Consider the following 13,984-nt stretch of genomic DNA (forward strand, 5'->3'; position numbering starts at 1 on the left):
AGCACAGTATTGGCCAAAACTGGACAGGTGGCGACTGTATCTATATGCAAATTCTGATTGAATAATTTGACTGAAAGGCCTTAGATGACGCCTTCCTTATAACCACAGTCTGTGGTCGGTGATGTGTTTGTTATTTTAACAATGTATTCATGGGCCATCTTCAGGCCAGAGTGTGCCCTTTCAACTTCAAGCCAAAGAACTATAAACTGAAAATGGTGAAGATACTTGTTGTGAAACAGAGAAAAGTCAGAAAAAACAATCATCATTGGAGTATTAATGGAATTGTCACGTTTGTAGTCCCTCCCCTCAAGGGCGCTCCGGCTCTTTCACTTCGGACTTGATTTTGTGCACCTGCCCCCTGTTCCAGCCACCTTCCAGCCCATCTTAAAAGCCAGACGCCCACTCTGTTCCAGGCTCTGCTCTGGTTTCCGTACCATGTGAGTCCAGGACCTGGAAGCGCCTGTCCCCGTTAAGGTTTTAAGTTCCTGTATTTGTTCCTGTTCCCGTTCCCGTGCTGGTCCCGACCCGGTTCCTTTTTATATCCTGTTTGTCTTGGATGGACGACCCGGCTTTGGACTTTTGCTCCGTCGTGGATTCCCCCTTTTGATTCCTCTCTGGATTGTTCGCCTTGGCCACACCTCCCCCGACCACCAGCACACCATGGACACGCCCCCCTGTTTTCATCCCCGTATCCTGCATGCCTTTTTCCCTCATGTTTTCTCACTCTACCCTGGATCACGTCGTCTGCATAGGGTCCGGAAAGAACTGTTTGTTACAGGAATTAGTCTTTTTAGTGAAATTCATCTAGGCTCCTCTTGGGATGGCCTGTATCTGAGGACCCCAAGAGGCCCAGTTTAGAAGCTATTCTTCTGATGCATCCAGCCTGAGTGAAACTCTGAGAAACGCAATGGTTGGCGATACGGAACAAGGCAATACAAACCACACAATACTGTATGTGTGACATTGCGGAGCAAATGTAGTTGGACTACCCTGCCAAATCAGTCCATGATTACTGCTTCAGTGGAGGGCAGCTTTTCAGAGCTCCCACTGCAGGCGAGGAGAGCCAGATAGGGTGAGAAAAGGGGTTTCAATGGAAGGATTCTAGCACTTGTTATGAAATAAGAGCAAAAGTACATGGAAAAGTAGGTAGAAATGTCATAGCTACACATCTTCCGCAGTGAGAGACAGGTAAAAGGCAGCAGAGAGGAATAGTTTAGTGGAAATCTGGGGACACTTGTGTCGAACCCTTGGAATGGCATGTCATTCAAATTGCTCAAATAAATTTGGCAAGTTGCATTAAATTGGCATAAATGTACATTGCCTTGGCTAAATATCAGTCTAATATATTAAAAAATAGGTGTAGTATGAATCTGAACAATTTTTCAACAAAAGATAAGTTCTCCTCCTGTCTGGTATAGCATACTTTTGAGCGCTTTAAATGTTTTCTCTGCTGTGCGGAATGCCAAAATGAGCAGGATATTTATTTATTTTTTGCTTTTTAAAAAAGGGTCCAGTTCTCAATGAACTTTTGTTTTGTCATAGTTCAAATGTTTTTGTTTGAAAACAGGAGACATTCTCTGTCAGGTTCAGGGGAGACAGCTCAGTTTTCGTCACTGTTCAGACAACAGTATAACAGTAATAGTATAACAAAAAGGCCCCTCAGTGCTTGATGAGCAGCAGCATCCTGCAGGATTGCCAAGATTTAGGAAAACCGGGTAATTAGGAGCTCAGTTTGAATAAGACCAGAACACTCTGTGACCTTCAAGGTCCTAGTGACCCTAGGAGGCCTGACACAGGCTTTTCTTCACATACATGTGAAAATATTGCAATTTCTTTTTCTTTGCTCCTGAAAACCGTGCAAATGTGTCTTTAAAAAAACAAGTTTTGAAAAGATTGGAACATAAGCAAGCCTTTTTTTATTTTAATATTAAGCTTTTTAATGTTTCTCAGGTACCCGTCCAGGAAACTAGGCTTTGTATGTGCTACCATCAGGCTGAGAGGCACAGAGCTTCAATTGGCCTTACCTTACTTTACCTTCCTTACAAAGCACTTTGCTCTGTGATATTGACTTTGGCTATGACATCAAACATGGTTGCTTAGCGAGCCTCAGACACCTAGGGCGCAGTGACAGCTATGGCACTTTATTATCTGGCTTCGTTTATTACTTTGAGCTCTTTCAAGCAGAATGAACATCTGTGCTCATCAGGCTGCTGTAATTACGAGACCTCTCACCTGAGACGATCTGACAGGGATTTGCCTGTAAGTACAGCAAAACAATGAATCATCCAACTCCCATTGCTTACATGGTGCTGCAGTCAAACATGAGCTGTTAATGCTAACGAACTCTGAGAACTTCATCACGTCCCACACAGGTAACTGTACATGGCTACATGCAACTCACAACTGGCAGCCCACTGAAGCTAAGCAGGTGTGAGCCTGGTCAGTACCTGGATGGGAGACCTCCTGGGAAAAAAGGTTGCCGCTGGAAGAGGTATTAGTGGGGCCAGCAGGGGGCGCTCACCCTGCGGTCCATGTGGGTCCTAATGGCCCAGTATAGTGACGGGAACACTATACTGTAAACAGGTGCTGTCCTTCTGATGAGATGTAAAACCAAGGTCCTGACTCTCTGTGGTCATTAAAAATCCCAGGGCGTTTCTCGAAAAGAGTAGGGGTGTAACCCCAGCGTCCTGGCCAAATTTCCCATTGGCCCTTACCAGTGGTGGTCTCCTAATAATCCCCATCTATAAATTGGCTTCATTACTCTGCTCTCCTCCCCACTGATAGCTGATGTGTGGGGAGTGTTCTGGCGCACTATGGCTGCCGTCTCATCATCCAGGTGGGGCTGCACATTGGTGGTGGTGGAGGGGAGTCCCCATTACCTGTAAAGTGCTTTGAGTGGAGTGTCCAGAAAAGCGCTAAGTGTAAGCAATTATTATTATTAATTATAAATCAGCATAGTTTTCACTGCCCTGCTGAAGTAAGCTTGACATCACCTATGCTTTCAATTGAGAACACTGCTGTTCTCAGGGCAATAAGTAAAGAACAGACTATGACATAACTGTCCAACAGAGATCAAACTTTAACGTATTTAATCATTGAGAAAACATGTATTAATTCTGAAACATTTAAATATTGTCCCTGCCTCAGCGCATAGATTGACAATTGAATGATTTTCTCAAGCTGTTGCATGAATCCAATTTCTCCACTAGTTCCCCTCTCACATCTGCTTCTAAACCCTACATCTCTCCTACCGCTGTGTCAGCGCCTCTGCTCCTGCCTCTCCTCGGTCTCCCTACACCCTTGCTCGCCCTCTCCTCCTCCTCTTCAGACACTCTTCTCCTTGGGGGTGGCAGGAGCTACCCCAGAAACCAGAACTGCTCAGTCTCAGACCAAACTTCAGCGGCTGGTCAGCCCCCACCTGTCATCTCTCAGGTCTCAGCCAGCTCCTTCAGTAAATGCACTTCCAGCATCAATGTCCCTGCATTTTTTTACCTTTACTAATGAACTACCCTGCTCCTTCTTCTCTGCAGTCTCTTACCTCACCCTGCACCCCCTCTTCAGCCAGACTGCCTGTACCCCCTCCACCCTCAGGGAAGGAGTGAACTAACCCAGAAATCAGACTTGCCCGGTCCCTGACCCCACTGCGCCTGTGACCTTTCAGCTCTCAACAGCACCCTTTTGCTATTGCCAACTTAAATTGCACACATTCTTTTAAGTTTGAATCTGGTACTGTAATTTGCTAACTACTCACTGTAAATGTGAAACACATGCCAGTACTGTGTCATGACTGCCTGTATCTGCACTGTCCGTACACAACTGACATTGTGTGACTTTTCACTTTCCATTGTTTTGTACAGCACTTGTTACACTTCCAGTTTTAGCGCGTGAGCCTTGCTGTCATTTTATTAATTTAAATGTGTGTTTTTTTTTACTTTGAAAGCAGTTACCACCTTGTAGCCCAATCTTGTCTGATCTCAGAAGCTCGGCAAGGCTGGTCCAGACAATGCTGTGATGGAAGATAGGATTTGAAAAACCAGCTTACTGCTGTAAATTGTGTTGGTTGACCAGTAGGGGATGGTCTTCTATGTAGACTTCAATTTTAATCCAATGCCTCAGTGTGGTGACCAAACACACTACTGTCTTTTGAATGAGGCATGAAAAGCTGAGATCCTGACTACTTGGTTATTAAAGATCACATTTCACTGTCCAAAGGGGTGTTAATCCCGGTGTCACGAAGCGTTTCTTCAAGGTCCCTATGCAGACAGCACAATCTGGAGAGGAGTGAGGAAAACGCGAGGACAAAGGCATGCAAAGGGGCTGGAAGAAAAACAGGGGGCGTGTTCTAGGTGCGCTGGTGTTCGGGAGGGGTGTCCGAGGCAAACAGTCCAAAGGGTGTCCACAGAGAAATCCTTGACGAAGCAAATGTCCAGAGCCGGGTGGTCCATCCAAGACAAAGACGAACAGAGTTAAAAGCAGGAGCGGGATCCGGCGAAGGGTCAGGGGAATAAAAAGGGGGTAACGGGACCAGACGCTCCAGTACCAGACCCAGAAGGTCAGGATGCCGTTGTGAAGCCTATGCCATTGAGTCGCTCCTGGACTCACGGGTAGGCGGGTTTCTGGGCGTCCATCTTCCAAAGCTGAGCCTCAATAGGCAGGAACGTCCGGCTTTTATAGGACAGGGGGCAGGAACCAGAGGCAAGTGCAGGAGATGAGTACAAAACAAGGAAGGGCTGGAGTGTTCTTAACAGGAGGGGTTTACAAGCGTGACACCTAGGAGTAGGGGCATCCTGGCTAAATTGCCCTCTGGGCTTGCACAATCTGCCCCCCCTCTTAAATTCTCCTTTAATTCAATTCTTGAAGTTAATTCTAACTTCTCAACCTGGCTGCTGATACAGAATGACTGCCCAGATGGGTTCTTCACATCAGTTCTGGTTGAAGTAAGCTCCTTTCTATATGTAAAAGTTCTTTGGTATCCTTCAAAGAATAGAGGTGCTATACAAAATCAAGCAATTATTATTATTATCATTTCAGAATTCAAAGTCATCATAAACAAACACTAGGATAACCTCAGTAGTTGATTATACGTCTCCCAGGTGTTACATATCCCTGCTATTGAACCAATGTAACACAAAAGCAGACATGCAATCATTTACTATGCCATGCATGTGAGCTACAATTACACATTTTTACTCTGAAGGTGCATTTTGCTCATTATTTATATTTGATCCTATGTTTACTCAGTGTGTTTCCCAGTGGGAACAAAAGTATTTGATCCACAGCAGCGCGGTTTAAATCTGTGACTGAAACTCGAGAATCGGTTTCAGAGCTCAGGATCACCAAGCCATCAACTCTGCCTGTCTGCCCCCTTCCCATAGGGTAGGTGCTGTCAGAGGGCAAGAGGCATCTCCCGTTTTCTGAGGAACACGTTCTGAGAATCACCGGTGGAAACTTTACCCTGGGCCACTCTTTGAAGCTGCTCAGCTTTATCAAGTCTAACCCACATGGGGTGAGGGACTAGACCCAAAACAATTCAGCAAATGTCCCAGAAAGATGTGTAGTGATGGGGGTAGTGAGTAATGTGTTCCCCTCCAAAAATAAACTGATTCTGTCTTTCCCCAATGACCTGTCTATCCCCATTTAGCTTCAAGATAATAACGCATAATTTACAGTATTTTAAGGTGTAAGAGTGCAGTGGGTTCAGATAAGAATCTCAATTTTGCCTGAACCTACCATCCTGTTACAAAGCATATGTTATAGAACACAACCTTTAATCCATAATGCTTGTGGGTCTAGCTGGTGGTAGAACCACATTTCTTTTCCTTAAACTTGTTTGAAACAGACTCATCTTTGTTTTGAAAACTGCCTTGTAAAAATAAACCACAAAATGGACAAAGAGAGCTTTTCCACCTGGCACCAGAAAGTGGATCCGTAAATGTGCAAATTCCTGTCACTTCCAGTGAGACTTGATTTCAAAAGTGAACTGGAGCACCGAAATTCCTAAACGAAACCAACAGCACAAAAAAAAAGAAAAAATAATCCTCATTCTTAATAATGCTGTAAATGGATCATTTTCCACTGGGCAAATCCTAGAGCAGATTAACCAGAAAGTCCAAAGGTTACCTCTGTCAGCAAAAAATGGGAAAAAAAACTCTCAGCTGCATTTATGCTACAGCAAGCCCAAGGCATTTAATAAGAAAAGAGAGCATTGACAGGATTAAACTCAGCTATCTCAGGCTATAGGTAAGCATTTATCTTGTTCCTTTCTCAGCAAAATAAGTTCCGTTGCAACTCGGACCACTGAGTCCTCAGCGCCTTGGTCCAAGCTGCGAGCTCTCTTACCCGTCTCTAGGCTCCCTGTGGTTAGTTTCCCAGCCCTCTCCCTGTCCACAGAGGGATGCCCTGTCACAGAGCAGGCACTTCAGTCCCTGTCTGCATCTGAAACGTGAGAGAGATCCCGGTCACTCAGTGGGCACAGCGATCTGACCGGCCGTCCACTTGATTCCATCAGATTCGCGGCAGGGCTGTGCTGGGCTGGATAAGCTGCTTATGAATTCTGCACGGATTGGGACACCAGTGCTGGACAACAAGCAGCTCCGCGAGAAAGTGAATGATATTCGCTCTGCCTGGTGCAGCCAACCACATGGGCCAATATTTGCAGCTACATGATTCACCGTGGGGGGGGAACAGGGAGAAACACCACTGCCCCTTTGTTGCTAGGACACCGGGAGTTTCTGACCTGAATTCTCCGCCACGTCTAGTGTTTCCCTAGAAAACCAGTTGTGCCGCCCATTCGGGCTCCTTTTCAACAATGTTTTTAACTGAACCAGGAGAAATGGATATCGTCAAAAGCTGTCACTGTAGTTCTGGTGCAGCAGGATACAGTAGGATTCACTGGATAAAAGGTAAAGTGCTTTTACTTATAAAGTTTCAAACGTCATCACAGCACTTCTTAAATACTTTATTTTATTCCATATCCCTATTTTAACATACATTTTGTTATATCTAGAGAGGTTATAAATGAGACCATTGGACATTAATAATAACTGATAAGTCTTTGCATATTCAGTTTGTGCAACTGAATAATATATCCTTATTCAAATCCAGTGTTAAATTAAATAAAACCTAAAACAATTTAAAATATATCACATACTAAACTGCAAATACTGTTAAATTAAAGACCTACATGCTCTTCATAACCAAAACAAACATTCTATTGAGTCAAATACTATGATTCTAATGCACTACAGCACAAATTTATGAGTGAGGAATACCGGTTGTTTCTCATTAGGCTGCAGTAATATTAAAACAATAATTAAACAAAATCAAATCCATTTTTCTCCAATAAACTTAAACAGCTTTATGTGACTTTTAACCTTATGTGGGAACTCTAATGTGGACATGCAAATCTCTGTTATTGCTGTACACAAATATAAAAGGAAGCATGCAATAATGGTGTACAGAGTGATATGTTTCAAAATACCTCAAGTTCTTACAGTAAAATTGTGTTCACAGTGCTGTCTTGGAGATACTGCTAGAAATCAATGTAGATATTTTGTTCAAATGACTGTTTGTTTCTCAGTTTCTCAGAAAGTTTTGATAGTTCATTAAAACTTCAGGAAAAGGAAATGTATCCATTGTATCCAGCTCTCTGGATATATGAACATACAGCACTGTGGGCTGTCATGAAGCTGACACAAGTAGGAGCAGAATGAGGACAGGACTGTGGATATGTTCAATTAATGTAGCAATACATACACTGGAGTCTTACATGACCATTTAAATAGGAACACAATGCAACAATGGAAACAATTCAACAGAATCTACTCTAAAAAGTTCTACAGAGTGACATCCAATTTACAGTAAATTATACTTCCAGAACCAGGTATGGTAATCAATCCAGCAACAATGCCTTGTAGACTTTGCTGTTTCTGCCTCACAAGTAACAGACAGGGCTTAAAAGACTACCCGCATGATTGCCAGGACCAAAGATTGTATATGGTTTGTATACGGTTTTAAATGAGTTGATCATAGTTTACCAACTACAACAAAATGAACCAGTATACTCACGTGGAAACGACATGAAAGTATAGGTGGAGCGGTGGCACTGTGGCTAAGCATCTGTGCCTGTGGCTGGAAGGTTCAAAGCCAGTTCAAATCCTGTGGCTGGCAGAGGAATCCTACTCTGTTGGGCCCCTGAGCAAGGCCCTTAACCCCAACTGCTCCAGGGGTGCTGTATAAATGGCTGACCCTGTGCTCTGACCCCATGCTTCTCTCCCTGTCTATGTGTCTCACAATTCCGAATGCAAGAAATTGTATATGATCAATAAAGTGATCTTATCTTTAAAAATGAGAACAAGAAGCAGTTCTCTATACAGAGGGTTGTGAGGGTGTGGAACAAGCTACCCAGTCATGTTGTTGAAGCCGGGCTTCTTTCAAGTAATGCTTTGATGAGATCCTCAGATCAATGATAGTCAATGATAGTAACTACTAACTTCCATAAGCAATAGATAGGCCAAATGGCCTCTTGTCATTTATAACTTTTCTTAAGAGCCAGAATGTAATCAGGAGAGTCAACTCAACTCCAGTGTTTAAGCTCCCTTTAGAAAAGAACTCTGAGCCCTATAAAGAGAAAAAAAATCTTTAACTCAGGCTATCCTAGATGGTGTCAGAAACTGAGAAGAAACTATGGTAATGCTCCATGTTAGTTTGGCTTGTCATGTTAGTTGTTTGGTCATGTCTTTCCTTGGTTTGCTTCGCATTTTATTGTGCCCTTGAAGTTAATCATTTCAACCTTTCTCCTTATTGTGGCTTCCCATGGTATAAAGTAGCACCGTTAACGTTTGTAAAGGAAAGACACGTACCTCATGTTACTGATGATATAAGATGACTACTTACAGAATTGGGTAAGAGTATGAAAATAAATAGTCCACCTCTCAAGACATTCGCTGGTTGACAATCTTTTTGTGTCCCTCTCCCTCTGAAGACATTTTTAGTGTGCACTCTAAATGTGCCCTGCTACCCTGGGGGGGTTAAACTGAATGCCAGGTCTGTCGGGCTCGGACTGGGAGTCCCACTGATGAATAGTAACCAGGAGACACGGCTCCTCTCTCCACAGGCCATTGTTGAGCTGGGAATTGGAAAGAAAAGGTTCCCTCTGTGCCTGTGGAACAGGACCCTTAACAGCAGCCAGCAGTACCAAAGACATCCTGAAAGGGCTTTACTGTTCTGCACTCTGATTCAGCCCTGCTGTCACAAAGACTGCCCCTTGCGGTAAAAACCATACAGTTTTATTCTAATGACAAGGGGAAAATATAGCTCGCTTATACATCCATACCCATTTTCAATTAAGTCCTTAGGATCAAAGTGCCCAGAGCTCAGCAGAATTTAACAGCCGCTCCTATAAAGGTTAGTAGTATTTACATTAGATAACAGGACTCTTCTCTTTCAAAGCAGGAAATGAATCAATTCAGCTAGGTTGCCAGCAGGACAACATCATGAACAGGAATAAGGCATCGATCTATTTTCAGGAATACAAATTTGTGGGCTTGCTTGTTTTGCATACTTGCCATTTAAACCAGTAATCCTCCTGGGATAACACCTGAAGTCACTGCTTGAAACACAGCACAGATCTTGTGATCATGGCGTGCTGAGTAGGGACATGTCTGTCTATCACCGAGTATGGGTTACAATTTAGCGCTACAAAATCGGAAGCCGATTGATCTGTCCAGTCATTCTGACTGCACAGCCATGAAGGAAGATGGCTTAACTTCCTGCAGGTCTCTTTCTAAGTCTTGGGATGCCTTTCTGAAACCCAGCAGTTTAAAGAGAGCAAAACCATTCACCTGTTCTAGAATTATTGGTTAAAATAGGGGGAAAATATCAGTGGCTGTTCTTCATTTAAGCAGTTCACTGTTAAATAGGGTTCAACCACAGTGACAGAACCAGACAACCTACAAAGATGTGTGAGAGTCTTTTTTGGCTTTTGGGTGAGAAAGGTGACACATCAATCTGTCCAGAGTTTAGAGAACAGGGTTCTGTTGTCCGAGTTATTGGGTAGATAAAAATACACAGGGGAGGATCCTTAGCTGTTGTCTTTCCATTAATTATTGACCAGGGCTGAGGAAGGTGATATCACATTGGGAAATCCTCTATGTCAAATGATTCTGCTAGTTAGTCCTAGACACCCATCCCTAAACACCACAAGGAAAACACATCAAGACAGCTTGGGCCTCCTGGACCCATTATCAGTGGCTTACAGTGTCATCTTTTGTCTTTACTTGCTGTTGTTGCTCACACAGGACTATTAAAACTGATACTCTCCCTCTGTCATTTTACGTCGCCAAATTATTCCAAATTATTAAGAACAAGTATCACAACACTTCAGCACAGCTTAAAAACAAAGAACCCCCTACTCCTAGAGTCAGGAAACTGAACACAACAGAAATAATTTGTTTTGTGGGAATTCCTGTTACATCCCCTGTACTACCCAGATTGGACTCACAACTAGATTTTCAGAGTCCCCCGTGTCTTTAGGAGGAAATCCTGCTGAATTTTTCCCAGACAAATCGTATTGCTATTCTGCATTATAAGCAAGCAGTAACAGTAATATTTCAAGCAGGGAGGACAGCAAGTGTGATTTTCTCTCTTGGAAGGCACCTGTCTGAATATGCCCAGGAAATACATTACTGTGGTGTTCCTAGAAAAGTACAGCAAAGGTAGCATTTATTGACTGATGCAGAAGTGAAACTGAGCCTCACGGTTCACTAGCATTGCTGCATCCACTAGGTAATCCAGACTTGAATATCAGCGCATCGGCACAAACAGAATAAACAGCATTCTCCATTCACCAGATTTTATATGAATGTGAGTTTGAAATTAAATTAGGCCGGTGGGGCAAGATCCTGTGACTTCTTTGATCAGAGTAATTGTATCTTACAGAAATTCAATGAACCGCAAGAGCTATGAAGTCATTGGAACATCCACAGGAAAGTCAGAGGAGGACTAACGAGGCTCTTGCTTCTCAAAGGCAATCCTACAGTTAAGGCAATGATATGTATTACAACGATTATGTTGTTAAATTTAATTTGTCTCTAGGAGCTGTTAATCCCCTTAATGATTGAATGCTAACATGGTGGTACCTTCGACCCAAGAAGAAAATGTCTATAAACATCAACTGAGGGCAAGAAAAGATACATTATCTTTCTCAAGAAGTCCTTTCAGAACTTAACACAAATGATTTTAAATTTGTAATTTCAGCATTTGAAATAGTCAATTTCATAGACATTGAAAATTGGTTTTATATTGTTTGAAGTACAGAAATGGGTAATTGAAGTGGAATTAACTAGGACAAGCACATAGATGCTGTCCCAACTACAGGATAGACACACAGATGCTGTCCCAGCTACAGGGCAGGCACACAGATATTGTGACATCTAAGGACAGATATTATCCCAGCTATAAGAGAGATGCACAGATTTGGTGCTAACTATAGGACAGACACACGGACATTCTTCCACCTGCAGGATGGGCCCATTGAGCTTGCTGATAATACAGATGCCCTGACAGTGACATGGGACAGGCTGAAAATGACCAGGACTTCTCCAGCCCAGGCTCATAAGGGATCCAATGACATTTAACCAAGTAACTCACTAAAATGGTGCCCTGGTCCCTCTTGTGTGATCCCATGATTAGTTCTCTTTGACACAGCAATGCTCCCTTCCCTCTCACAGCCTCAAGGGTTTTCAAAGAGAGTATGTCTCTCTTCGTACACTACAAGGCTTGCAGCAGGTCAGAAGAAAGACATGAAAATCAGTGATGTATTCCATCTGTGTAATATCATCCTCTTTGGTCAGACAACACAAACCTATCCCTGACTACCATATGCATCACAGTTTTTTGTACTTTGCCTGTCTGGTAAAGTAGTACATTTCTTCAACAGAAACACTGTTTAAATCTATGAAATGGTTAGAGCATACAATGAATATTTTACACTTTCACATGAACCTAAAGAGAAATACACTTCTGGAATCCACAGTTTCTGTAGAGAATTACAGACAGCAGTAAGTATTAAACGTTACTGCTTTTGTGTTTAGAACTGAGAGGTCTGCTTTGGACCCAATGCGTTTCAACAGGTCAGAAATCAGAAAGATTAAGGGCAGTGAGTGATATAAACTCTGGTCTTCTTCTGCTCCTAGAAAGAGTCAGAATCCTGAGAAACTGTTGCTCTGAGACCAAATGACCTCAAAGCATATATTACAAGCTCTTTCAGCTCAGTAAGCACTTTCATATTCTGTCTTAAAACTCAGTTTAATGCTTATCTTTAATTCTGATTAATTTAGTGGACTCATGCATACATACCAGTCCCACTGTTGTACTGTATCCTGATCATGCATCATGAAAGGCACTATACTACATACTGTATGAATATATCTTAATGCCTGAAAACTGACTTTCTAAAACCACACTTTGCAAGTAGATGAGGGCTCTCTAAAACACCACCTATGTTCCCTGGAGAATTTCACAGCACCTGAACCCTGAACATACAGTACAACTAATCTTGCACAGAAGGGAGTTGAACCAAACTTTATTGCAACTCAGAGCTAGGAAACACAATTGCAGGTGGAAGAGTCCAGAACATGGATAGAAAAAAAGAAAATGATGAAAAAGAAAGCTTGTTTTTGTACTTAAGTTGGGTAACTTCACTGTCAAACTAACAATTCTTAATATTCTTTTCCCTGAAAAACCATTAAACAAACTGAACATAATGTTACCATGATCAGTGTTTAGCACACTTGCATCCTTTTAGCAATGGCTAAATATATCTTGTGGCAGACAGCTGGTTAGAGGACATCTCAGGTTACAAGTTGTGTTCTGTTAATCCTAAAGCTACCAGAGACCCCTGAGCTTTCACTAAAGTGCATATTTCTTAGCTACACACCCTTCTAGATGGGTCGAATGCCTCTCATTTGTAACTGTTCTAGTGTTTCTCTTACCTCTAGAAGAATTCTTCACCTCCTATCTGCTTCCTTGCTACTTCCTTGTACGCCTGAGAGTTACAAGCCTAAGCCTGCAGGAGCCCTCCACCTGCTGCCTGTCCTCTGCGGTGTTCGGGCTGCTTCATTTCCACACCACGTCCAGGTTTTCTCAGCTCCTTTGGGCTCTGCCTCGCTGGAGTCTGAAGGCGCAGTATCCCTGACACTGACCTTTGGATGTTCACAATCTTGTCAGGAACAAGAACACACACACCCACCCTCTGCACAGTACACTGCACATCGACAATACCAGCGACTTCTTCCAGACTCCCGGGACTGCAGGAGGAGGGGGATTTTAAGAGAAAGCACAAAGTTCCTCAAGAGCGTCTAACAGAATTCTAGAAGTAAAACATATCCTTCTTCTAAGATCACCACGTTTACTAAAATCAGCTTGCAAGATAAGGAGAGGCAATTAACAACAGCTGAGGCAGTGAGTGGTTTAACCTGAATAAAATGAATACATTTAAATTCATGCATCTCTGTTACTGCAATCCAGTGATAGCATGCTTCTTTGCTTATACACTATAAACAAATACAACGCATACAACTCTATCATATTCTGTCTGTGCCTGGTCCATTTATTTGACATTTGCTAAAAAGCTTCAAAAACCTATTCAAAAACCCACGTGCCCTGACAAGGAACCCATGCTGAGAGTGGCATAATCATATTGAAAGGATCCAGTCTGAAGCAAAAAACTAGAAAATTAAATGTACCAATTTCAAGCACAAACCATATCTTTTTTCAAATGGCACTTGGGCATGGCTTATCTCAGATGCGTCCCCTCGTTGTTTGCAAAGACTTGTTTCATGAGTTTCAGTAGAAATTACAAGGAAAAAAGGCGTCACTTCAGGAAAGAGGGAAAATCTGAATGTTTAACAACACGCCTGTGCACGTGAGAAAATGCTGGTTAGCGGGCGTAGCTCTTTCTTTACAAATGTTTCCTACTGTTAGT

The 13,984-nt window shown here is 42.7% G+C and overlaps 1 protein-coding gene and 1 long non-coding RNA gene across 5 annotated transcripts in view; one reads left to right on the forward strand and one right to left on the reverse strand.

Moving 5' to 3' along the window:
• cracdla (cracd like a) overlaps positions 1–13,984 on the reverse strand; it is a 67,216-nt gene that overhangs the window by 34,288 nt on the left and 18,944 nt on the right. For 2 of the 4 annotated variants that reach the window (XM_088605753.1, XM_088605762.1), the window contains one exon: positions 6,340–6,435. The gene's annotated coding sequence lies outside the window, so the exon portion shown is untranslated. Of the gene's footprint in view, positions 1–6,339; positions 6,436–8,895; positions 9,279–12,992; positions 13,390–13,984 lie in introns of those variants that run through there. The other 2 variants (XM_088605773.1, XM_088605782.1) reach the window with 2 other exon arrangements.
• The window catches only part of LOC148676245 (uncharacterized), a 28,101-nt gene continuing 20,700 nt past the window's right edge, over positions 6,584–13,984 (forward strand). Inside the window, exon 1 of the long non-coding RNA XR_015926335.1 lies at positions 6,584–6,902. This is a non-coding gene — a long non-coding RNA (uncharacterized LOC148676245). The remainder of the gene's footprint in view (positions 6,903–13,984) is intronic.

This window comes from Lepisosteus platostomus, chromosome 2, assembly GCF_059453375.1.
Source record: "Lepisosteus platostomus isolate fLepPlt1 chromosome 2, fLepPlt1.hap1, whole genome shotgun sequence".
Classification (NCBI taxonomy): Eukaryota; Metazoa; Chordata; class Actinopteri; order Semionotiformes; family Lepisosteidae; genus Lepisosteus; species Lepisosteus platostomus.